The sequence below is a fragment of the Tursiops truncatus genome, chromosome 6 (assembly GCF_011762595.2).
Source record: "Tursiops truncatus isolate mTurTru1 chromosome 6, mTurTru1.mat.Y, whole genome shotgun sequence".
Lineage (NCBI taxonomy): Eukaryota > Metazoa > Chordata > Mammalia > Artiodactyla > Delphinidae > Tursiops > Tursiops truncatus.
The window spans coordinates 51,019,594-51,030,322 of NC_047039.1; the positions used below are offsets into that span (position 1 = coordinate 51,019,594).

General features: G+C 43.3%; 1 protein-coding gene across 5 annotated transcripts in view; it reads right to left on the reverse strand.

The window, feature by feature from the left end:
• Positions 1-8,105, reverse strand: part of CCDC171 (coiled-coil domain containing 171) — a 361,756-nt gene extending 353,651 nt beyond the window's left edge. For 2 of the 5 annotated variants that reach the window (XM_073806109.1, XM_073806110.1), the window contains exons 1-2: positions 7,279-8,105; positions 5,782-5,835 (exon numbers count right to left, since the gene is read on the reverse strand). The gene's annotated coding sequence lies outside the window, so the exon portion shown is untranslated. Of the gene's footprint in view, positions 1-228; positions 307-5,781; positions 5,836-7,278 lie in introns of all 5 variants that reach the window. The other 3 variants (XM_033858077.2, XM_073806107.1, XM_073806108.1) reach the window with 3 other exon arrangements.
• Between the last annotated feature and the right edge of the window lie 2,624 nt (positions 8,106-10,729).

A 10,729-nucleotide genomic window follows, 5' to 3' on the forward strand; every position in this document is an offset into this window, starting at 1 on the left:
ACACTGAGTGATAAATGACCCACCAAGGCGCACCATTATGAAAAAAAAAAGAATTGTTTAGTAAAATTGTAGGTATACAGGGATAGCTAGAAGATGCCCCCCCCCCAAAAAAATCTAAACTGATCTGTCCCTGCTCGCAATAAACAACCCTGAGAGAGATCACTGAAAGAAAAGAGACTCAAATAAGCCAACTGAAATGTAGACTCAAACACAGTACTGGGAACTGACCAATGGCTCCTACAGCCAAACACTAAGGGATCTTCAAAACAGTCAGTGATTCACACAGCTGATGCAGAATAGTTTGACCTAGGACAAAGAAGACAGAACTTTTACCAAGATGGGGGGGGGGGTGGAATCCCATTTCTCCAGGGACCTAAATACTAAGTTTGGGAATAGTGGTAGACAAACAAACACCACTATCATTAATCTATTGAGCACCTAGTAAAATGTCAAGCACTGTGTTTGGTATTTTATTTATACATAGAACCTATAGAACTCCAATCATTACAACAATGCAATGTAAAGATTATCCTTTTCAACAGAGAAAACTAAGAGATTAGAAGTAACTTGTCAAAAGACAAATAGTTACAGAACCAAAATTCCAACTCATTACTATCTATCTAACTCTAAAGCAGAAGCTCTTTCTACAAGGTCATTGTTGATACAGTTAAACTATAAATTACCTTACCTGAGGTTCATTATCCTCATTTCAATTACAGAAACTCATCTAATTCAGAAAGTCTTAAATGACTTGCCTAAGGCCAGTCAGCTACTAAGTAGGGGACACCAAGGACTCAATCAAGCTCTTCTGATACTGAGTCCCAAAATCTTTTCATCTTACCACCATGCCCCCAAAGCTCAGACTCCAGAGGAAGTGCCTTCAGAATGGAAGTTTAAGAGTTAGAAGGGACTCTTCCAATACTTAAGAGTAATGTACAAGGCTCAAAAGTATATACAAAATGTTTCTATTTTTAAAGTGAAAAAGATGGGGCTTCCCTGATGGCGCAGTGGTTGGGAGTCCGCCTGCCGATGCAGGGGACGCCCGTTCGTGCCCCCGTCCGGGAGGATCCCACATGCCGCGGAGCGGCTGGGCCCGTGAGCCATGGCTGCTGGGCCTGCACATCCGGAGCCTGTGCTCCGCGACTGGAGAGGCCATGACAGTGAGAGGCCCGCATACCGCAAGAAAATAAAAATTAAAAAAATAAAGTGAAAAGGATGAAACACACACACATATGCATATGTGTCACAACAGGCACAAACAGAACCTCTATTTACCTCCCAGGGAAAGAATTTATACACTTAGGGCCTTAATAATGCCTGCGTTTTTTATTTTGTTTTGATCTTAGGCAGAGAAGTGTGGGAAGAGGTAGTTTACCAAATTTTAACATAGTTGTTTCAATAAAGCTAAATTGAAGGCAACCACCGTTTTTCACTGTATTATTTTGCTATGTAACATCTTCAAATCTGAACGGTCTTCTAGAGAGAAAATAGTCTTCTATAGCTCAGGTGCAAGTTTCATTAACTTCCAGATCACTGAAACAGATACCGTAGTAGGCAGATGGTTCCCCATGATCTCTGCCCCCTGGTGTTTCTCTCTTGTATAATACCCTCCCCTTTACTGCGGGCAGAACCTGTGACTTGCCTCTAACCAACAGAATATGGCAAAGGTGACAGGCTGCACTCCCATGATTATATTATGTTATATAAGACTCTATCCTAGCAGAGTGAAGTGACAGGCAACCTCTAGCTGATCGTGAAGAAGCACACTGTCACGCTGTGAACTGCCTACGGAGAGGGCCACATGGCAGGGAACTGCAGGCAGCTCCAACCCACAGGCAGTAAAAAGCCAGATCCCTCGGTCATATAGATGCCAACAGGAAATACATTCTGCCAACAACCTAAATGAACTAGGTAGCAGATTCTTTCCAGTCAAGCCTCCAGATGAGAACACAGCCAGCAGCACCTTGACAGCAACTTAGTGAAACTCTGAACAGAGGGCACATCTAAGCAGTGCCCAGATTCCTGACCTACAGAGACTGAGAAATAATAAATGAGGGCTGTTTGAAGCCACTAAGTTTTTGGTAACTTGTTACACAACAGAAGAAAACTAATATGTATAAGAAGCTTGAAAATGCTTTTACAGGGTTAAATAGAAAAAAAAAAAGAGTGACATGTAAACTACAAAATGGGTTCTTACACCAGCCCTGCCTGTGTGTGTCTTTTATAAAGTCTCTTTGTTTTTCTATAGTTTAATTTCCTAATTAATTTACATAACAGAGTTTATAAAAATCCTATCTAAGGTAACTAGATAGAGAAACTAGAAAATCATGGGCAATATTTACAAAAAACAAATAATTACAAAATACAAATGAATAAGGGCAAACCACCAACAGCCACAAAACCTGCACAGAGTGGAGGTATCTACAGAGAAGCAAGCAGAGGAAAATAACAAGTATGCATCTGAAAGGACCCCCAAAGGGTCAACAGACAATTAATGGGAAGAGCTGTAGTACAACCTGAGAGCAGCAGCTGAAACTGGCATATGAAACAGGCGTATGGTAAGAGAGTCCTGAAAGGGTTGGTACAGTCCAGCCTCACAGACCTTCATAACTGACTGTCAAGTTACTTCCTGGACAGGGGCCCACACTAATGAGAATCAGTAGAGGCTGGAATCAAAACTGAGCAGGGGCTGGGCTTCCCTGGTGGCGCAGTGGTTGAGAGTCCACCTGCCGATGCAAACGTCACGGGTTCGTGCCCCGGTCCGGTAAGATCTCACATGCCGCGGAGCAGCTAGGCCCGTGAGCCATGGCCGCTGAGCCTGCGCGTCCGGAGCCTGGCCCAGACCAAACTGTAGGAGGAAAGAGGACCAGGAAATGTCAGAACCAAGCCACCATAGTTTTTAACACTCACAACAAACAAAAGACAGGGTTCTGTGAAGTTAGAAAAGCTTTCCTGAACCTTGCTCAAAGTTCAGGTCAACTAACCTTTCATAAAAATAAGCAACAAAAGGGATTCCCTGGTGGCGCAGTGGTTGAGAGTCCGCCTGCTGATGCAGGGGACACGGGTTCGTGCCCCGGTCTGGGAAGATCCCACATGCTGCGGAGCAGCTGGGCCCGTGAGCCATGGCCGCTGAGCCTGCGCGTCCAGAGCCTGTGCTCCGCAACGGGAGAGGCCACAACAGTGAGAGGCCCGCGCACCGGAAAAAATAAATAAATAAATAAGCAACAGAAAAGTAGAGTGGTCAAATCCCATACAAACATAAGGAAATAGAGAGTAAGGAACAGAATGGACTCCTATAAATGAAAGAATGACAGAAAGACATGCCCACAAAACAGATGAAAATCATAACTTACTACTTCAAAATGAGCTACATTAACAAAATGGTATAAGGCATAAAAGAATAGGAATCAGAATTAGAGACTGAATAAGGCACTTAAATACTGAACTGACTTCTCTTAAATAAATAAATAAATAAATAAATATCAGAAAAATTAAAATAAATTAAAATAAAATTTTTTAAAAACCTCAGAAATAAGGTGAAAAAGATCAGAAAGAATTAGAAATTAAAAATCATTTATGCAAGGAACATTAAATTAGAGGGAACAAGAGTAAATACACATGATCAAAAAAATGCCTTTAAGGACGTATGAAACAAAAAAGAAGTAAAATTTTTAAATAAAAATTTAAGAAAGAGATCAAAATGATTCAAGAGAAAGTGAAAAAATACTGAAAATAGGCAAAGAATAACCAACATGCGGACAGCAGGAGTCCCTGAATAAGAAGATCAAAGCAAGGGAAACAGAACAAACACTAAAAACTGTAATTCAAGAAAACTGTCCTGAAATACAAAGATTTTAATCCACACTTTCAACAAACTGCATATCTGAGAATACTGACCCAGCACAACCAACAACACACATTCTAAGATAATTACTGGACTTTAACAAAAACTTGTACACAAATGTTCATAGCACCATTGTTCATAAATAGCCAAAAAGTGAAAACAACCCAAATATCCATCAATTGGCCAATATATAAACAAAATATGAAATATTATTCAACGATAAAAAGAAATGAAGTACCGATATATGCCACAACGTGGATGAACGTTGAAAACATTATGCTAAGTGAAAGAAGCCAGATGTAAAAGGCCATATATTGTATAACTCCATTTATGGGAAATTTCCAGAATAGGTAAATCTATAGAAACAGAAAATAGACTTGCGGTTATCAGAGAGTAGAGAGAGGGGGAATTGGGTCTGACTTCTAGCAGGTTATGAGGATTCTTTTGGCGGGTGGGGCGGGGGGGGGGTGGGTCGTGATGGAAATGTTCTGGAATTAGATAATGGTGATTGCTGTACAGCTTAGTGAATATAGTGAAAACCATCAAATTGTATACTTTAAAATGGTGAATTTTATGTTAGGTGAATTATATCCTCATTTTTTACATTCATCATCATAAAAAATATATCCTGTCTATAGTCTCCTTTGGCAAACTCTTATTTTCTTCCTCTCGTTGATATCAGTGCTTGATGACACTAGGGCTCAAGGTCCTACCCGTATTTTAGGAAAACTAAATAAACAAAGGGCCAAATGTAGGTCTGTGGTTGAATTTAAACTATGATGGGACTTCTATGCTATTGAATATAGCAGAGATGTAGCAAAATCTCCCTTTTCTTTCATCAGAATGGAAAGAGGAAATGATGAGGTAGCTAAAGTAGCTAGGTACAGTAATGAAAATATCAGTGGAATATTTTCATTTAGCTAAGCCAAAGAAATGCAGGGTCCCCACATAATGTTCCTAGCTTTACTTGAAACTTTCCTATGAAATGTTACAAGTTAAGATAAACAATAATTTGGCTAATCTATATGTGTAATTAAAAATTTCTTATGATATGCCATCAATGTTAGCCTTTCTCTTCAGCCTCAGTATCTGTGCAACTCTTTAAATAATGCTTTCCATTTGAAAATATCAAATTCATCATTATCTATAAACAAACTGATACCCCAAAGCCACTCCCTGCTGTCGTCATTCCTACTGTGGCAAACAACCCTTCTCCAGGTATCATGCTCAAGACTCTATAGCTTATCTCATTTCACTCTACACCAACCCCAAGGGAAGATACCATTAATACCCCCATTTTATACCAGGGGGAAACTGGGGCTTAAAGATATTCAGTCACTTGTCCAAAGTCACATCTCTAGGAAGTGACAATGTCACGATTCAAAGCCCCATCAATCCACCTAGATTGAGAAATCCCTAACTCCAGAGCTCTGCTGTGTGCCTTGCTATTGATCTTCAAGACATGGCTCACCCCATGGCTTCCCTTGCTTGTCAGGGAAGCACTCTGCTCGATACTGCAGATATCTTTAAACACAGATCATTCTTTCACACTTCCAAACTAACTACAAGTCAGGGTCTTCTTAATGAGAGATGACTCAGACTTCCAGTGGATTTCTCAATCCAGATGGAATTTCCACTGGGCTGGGCCAAAACCAGGGCATCCTTTGGGCAGTGATGGATAACAGCAAAGTTTAAATCAGCTTTTTATGTTAATGTATTAATATCTTAATCTTCTCCTGGTAGTGAAGTTGGACTATTCTCACCATTCCCACTGAAATATATGAGGGGATGTTATGTATATCATTCTTCAATAAGTTTTTAGAAATAGGTAATAGGGCAACTGAGGCCAAGAGATCAATCGTCTGGACATCCCGAGAGTAAGTAAGACAATTCTGCTTTTAGATTTCACAGCCACCACTGGTACTAAGTCTTCCTACCTCACATCTGAGTCCTGTGGGTCATCCAGAATGTACTCATCTCTCTCAATGTGTCTGCACAGATCAAGGGAAAGGGGAGGGGTGGGGAGGATGAAAAGATAAAAGCTATTATTGAGCACTTCCTACATGCCAGACACTACATTAAACATACCTGATCTCAGTGAATCTTCCCAATAACCCTAGAGATTATTATGCACATTTCACAGATGAGAACACTGAGGCTTGGAGAGGTGGAGTAACTTGTGTAAAGATATCCAGTGGGAGGGTTAGAATTCAAGCTCATATTCTGGCTGACTCCTAAATCCATCCTCTTTCATAACTCAGTGCTGTCTTCAACAGTAACCAAAACCGTGTTGTGGGTGTCTATCAGCAAACTTACACATTTCACCTTTAAAAAAGATGTTTGGTTCTTTCATGAAAACAAGACCAAGACAAATGGGCTGAGGCAATCAAAGTATTTTAGAATTAAATGCGACTTTAGAGACCAAGTCCATCCTCCTTATCTGACAGATAAGGCATCTTAATGCCCAGGGAGCTTAGGTGATTTGGCTGAGGTCACAGAGCTAATAAAAGCCTCCACCAGACTAATACAGAAAGCTCCAGACTAAAATTACTGCCTTCATCTTTCCTTTTAGAAGGTTGCACTGCCTTTGTTTCCTCTTCATTTCAAGGGAAACCAAGTGCATCTCCGACTCTAGGCTTTTGTTATTAGGCACTAACTGTTCAATAAAACAAGTGACAAAAAATGGTAGGTTCTTTTCACCAAGATTATGAAAACAACTATAAAACATCCATGTGTAATGTCTTCAAAAGAGTCGGACACTTAATGAAATTGCTTCTCAAGTAAACTTACGCAGTTATCATTGGAGATCTGCTTAAAACGAAAAAAAAGTGTATTTGCCTAGGATAAATATCACATGGAATAAAGAAAGAACAGTCAAAAGTAGGCTCCACTTCTGCAGAAATTGCACAGCCCGGGAAAAACTCACAGCCCTCTCTTCTGTCTCCTAAGAGTCCTGGCGTAGAAGCTACAGAAGACAGCCTAGCATAAACTCTTTCTTTGGTTTACCGAGCATTTATAGAACGTCTAGGGCGTGGCTGGCATTTTTATTAAAAAGGGATGAAAAAGACCTGGTCCTTGTCCTCGAAGGACTTATTGATTCTTGAGAGGGAAAGAGCCCAGCAGTCCGGAGTTGTAAACCTAAGAAGCTCCAAGTCCAGGCCCTCTGGGTCCTGCCCTCTGGTCCCTACCCAGGCCTCTGGGTACTGAGGCAGCGGTCTTTGGCTAGAATGCTTCAGGAAGATCTTCCTCAGGTGGGCGCAGAGGCCCGGCGCAAGGCGCTGGAGGTGTGTCCCCACAGACGACACGAACTGCCACAGAACAGCCTCAAACTAACTCGGGGTCCCCATAACCCTCACTGCAGCCCCCTATACCTTTCCTCTGAACACCTCCCAGCCCAAATCTTTCCCCTCCAAAACCCCACACCCGGTGGTTACCTCAGGGGTCTCCCGTGATCCAGACTTTACACCCAAGACCCCTGGGGCAGCTTCGGATCTCAAAGGCAGAAAGAGGCCCAGGCAGGCCGCGGGGTCAGAGCAAAAACTGTTGGAACGCGACGGACTCTAGGACCCAGGGAGGGGGAACAAAGAGCACAGGGGGGAACAAGAGGGAGACCAGCCCCAGGGAGACGGTGTTTACAACTGCCACTTCCGGAGACTCGACTTCCCTGGCAGACCTCCGCAGACTTTCGCTGGCCGCGGCCCCGCCCGGGCCCGGGCGGCCCCTTTCCTCCCGCCTCCGGCAGCCGACAGCTCCAGGATACGCACTCGGAGAACGCCGGGCTCCGATTGGAAGATCCGGGCCCGCGAAGCTGTGCGGCTTTGCTGGAAGGCGACCGGCGCATGCGCTGTTGCTGGGGAGCGGCGCGCTCGCTACCGCGCGCGGTTCCGCGCCTGGCGCGGGCCCTCCCCGCTTCTACCTCCGCCTGAGGACCCCTCGGCCCACGTTCCAGTGTGGTGGTCTCAGTGTGAGGTGCCCGGGTCACCGTCCCAGAATCCCCAGAGAGCCGACTGAAAAGGCAGGTTTCTAAGCCCTAGCTCCTTTTCCCCGCCTACTGAATAAAAATCTTAAGAGGACTGATCCCAGATGCTGCATTTTTAAGCTGGCTCCCCTGCTGATCCGTAGGGTCAGGACAGCCCCTCGGAGTCCGTGGTCTGGTGCCAGAACCGGGGGAAATTCCCTGGGCTCGCTTCTGCACCAATGATTGGTTTCCCGCTGTTCAGACGGCTATCCGCCTGCCGGACGCTTCTAGTCCCCTCCTCCTATCCCCATTGTATTCCAGCTGGTGGTTGTAAACGGGGACGCAAAATGCGGGCCAGCGCGCTGATGCAGCTGCAGCGCCTTTCGTTATAAATATTACGTAACGAGGTACCTCACGAAAAAGTCCTCAGAGCCTTAGCAAGTGCCCCAGCTCCCTTTCCTACCCTCGTCCTCTTCCCCACCCCCGACACACACACATATACACACGCACCCCACGCACGCTTTCCTCGTTGATAATTTATACTTTGGTTTCTCCTGGTAGCCGCTGCCGCCTCAGGGAGATTGGAAAACCAAATCCTCTTTTGTTCCTTGGCTTTTGAAAGCCTGTTCCCCAAAGAACAATGCAAATTGGCGGGATATTGACTCAGGATTTAATCTTCAACACCACCTCCTCCTCCTCCCGAAAAGGTGTTTGATACAAAAAGAACCTTTTATGCCAAAATAGTGCCTTGTGGCTTGTAATCAACCTGAAACCAGGTGTAGGGGCCGTCTTTCCCCTGTCTCCCTGGGATTAAAACCTCCTTGATTCCTGTAACACTGAAACTCTGAAACTTTAATTGGCTTGAGTTTAGTCATTTAGATTAGGAAAGGAGGCACATCCCGCTTCAATAGTTTAGTCAGAAAGAGGATAATTTCTTCAAAGAAAAGAGTGTATGGAAAGAAAAGAGCCCACTCTAACACTTAGAAACGAAATGGACAATTACAACAGACTAATGATATTAGGACTTTTTTTACTTTACAAGTTTTAAGTAATATAAAATTTTTATTTGTGTTTTAGCAAAATCACAAAATTGAATATTGTACAGCAAGAAATGCCAAATGTACTATACTGCACACTTTTTTAAAATGAAAAAAATAGATGCAGCATGAAGACTTGCAATCTTCATTTATTTGTTCATTCAGCATTTATTGAATACAGACTATATACCCAGCCCAGAACTAGGTGGTAGAAGTGCAGAATACATGATATAGGTGCAGTGGGATTCAGAAGAGGGAAGTATAATATCAACCCTGAACAACCAGAAAGGCTTTATAGAGAACTTTGAGTTCAGTCTGGGAAGGTAGTTACAGATTCACCAAGTTAAAAGGAATTGGAAGACATGGAAGCTGCAAACAGGGCAAGAAACAGCAAGAGGCATTTGGAAAACTGAACAAAGCTCTGTGTGCGGTCTTGGGGTAGCGGATGTGGGGAGTAAGATGTCAGGCTGGAGAAGTAAGCAGAACCCAGATCACAGAGGGCCGTCTAGGTCCTACTTAGTTTACCAAGCAACAGAGCTAAATGAAGGATGTTGAGCAGAAAAGTTCTAATAATTAAACAATAAATCAGACTGTTATAAAATACTTGGAGGTTTTCTGTGTTTTTCTAGTAGTTACAAGGTCAATTCTTTGTTGTCTCTTGTTTGCCTAACATGCTATACTACTTAGGAAAGCTGTACAGAAAGATGCTGTCTAGCCCACTTCTCTTTTAGCCTCGAGTCACAATTCTCATCTCATTCTTTCTCTTGAGATATTATTCGATCCACCACCCCCACTCTTCCAAAACAGATTTCGCAGTCAATAATGACCTCATTACCAGATCCCAGGCTCCTTGAGTTCGCTGACACTTTGATCACTCTCAGATTTCTCTCCAGCATAGGTGAGACTCAGGGTTTAGGCACCTCTCTGACCTCTTTGCTGCTGCTCAGGAAACCATTATCACCTTGCCCCTTAAGGGGATACTTTCTCAGTTTTGCCCTCAACCTTCACCATTTACCACAGTAGCTTTCTTGGTGATGTTGTCCATTCCTGCAAGTGTGAACTCTGGGTCCACAACTTTGAATTCTTTATGTCCACCTCACATACCATAATATCATAAGCTGAGCTCTGATCTTGAATTTTTAACTCTCATTTGAACAGTGTCATCTTAATGTCTGTCAGTATTGAGTTCAATATATCTAAAACTTAATGATCTTTCTCAGCTTCTCACTGGAGCCCCACAAACTGCTCTACCCATTTATAAAACTTATAATCTCAGACACCCAAACAAAAAAAACTTACAGAATCTTTCTTCTCTCTCAGGCTCTCAATTCCTTCATCTGAGAATTACTAAATCCTACTTACTTTGTCTCCTGTGGCCTTTCTATGCCTCCTACTAATCATCTTCATTTATTTGTTTCCTTATTGTTTCATATCCAGACACTTGTAATCAGGACCTTTGCTGTGGCTGACGCAAGTCACCCACCTCCTCCTTCTGTGCAAATTCTCAACATTTTTACAAGTTGACAGCTAACATCTAGGGCATTTTTAAACCGGGAAATATGAGAGGAGAAGATCAAAAAATAGAAAAAAATCAAAAGCAGGCCTAAGGGCACATATGCACCTTTCTGACACTAAGGGAGTGTTATGAGCTGATTGTGTACATGTGAGCCGCAGGGTTTTTCTGTTTGTTTGTTTTTTATTGTGGTACACGGGCCTCTCACTGCTGTGGCCTCTCCCATTGCAGAGCACAGGCTCCGGACGCTCAGGCTCAGCGGCCATGGCTCACGGGCCCAGCCGCTGTGGGGCATGTGGGATCCTCCCGCACCAGGGCACGAACCCGTGTCCCTTGCCTCGGCAGGCGGACTCTCAACCACTGCGCCACCAGGGAAG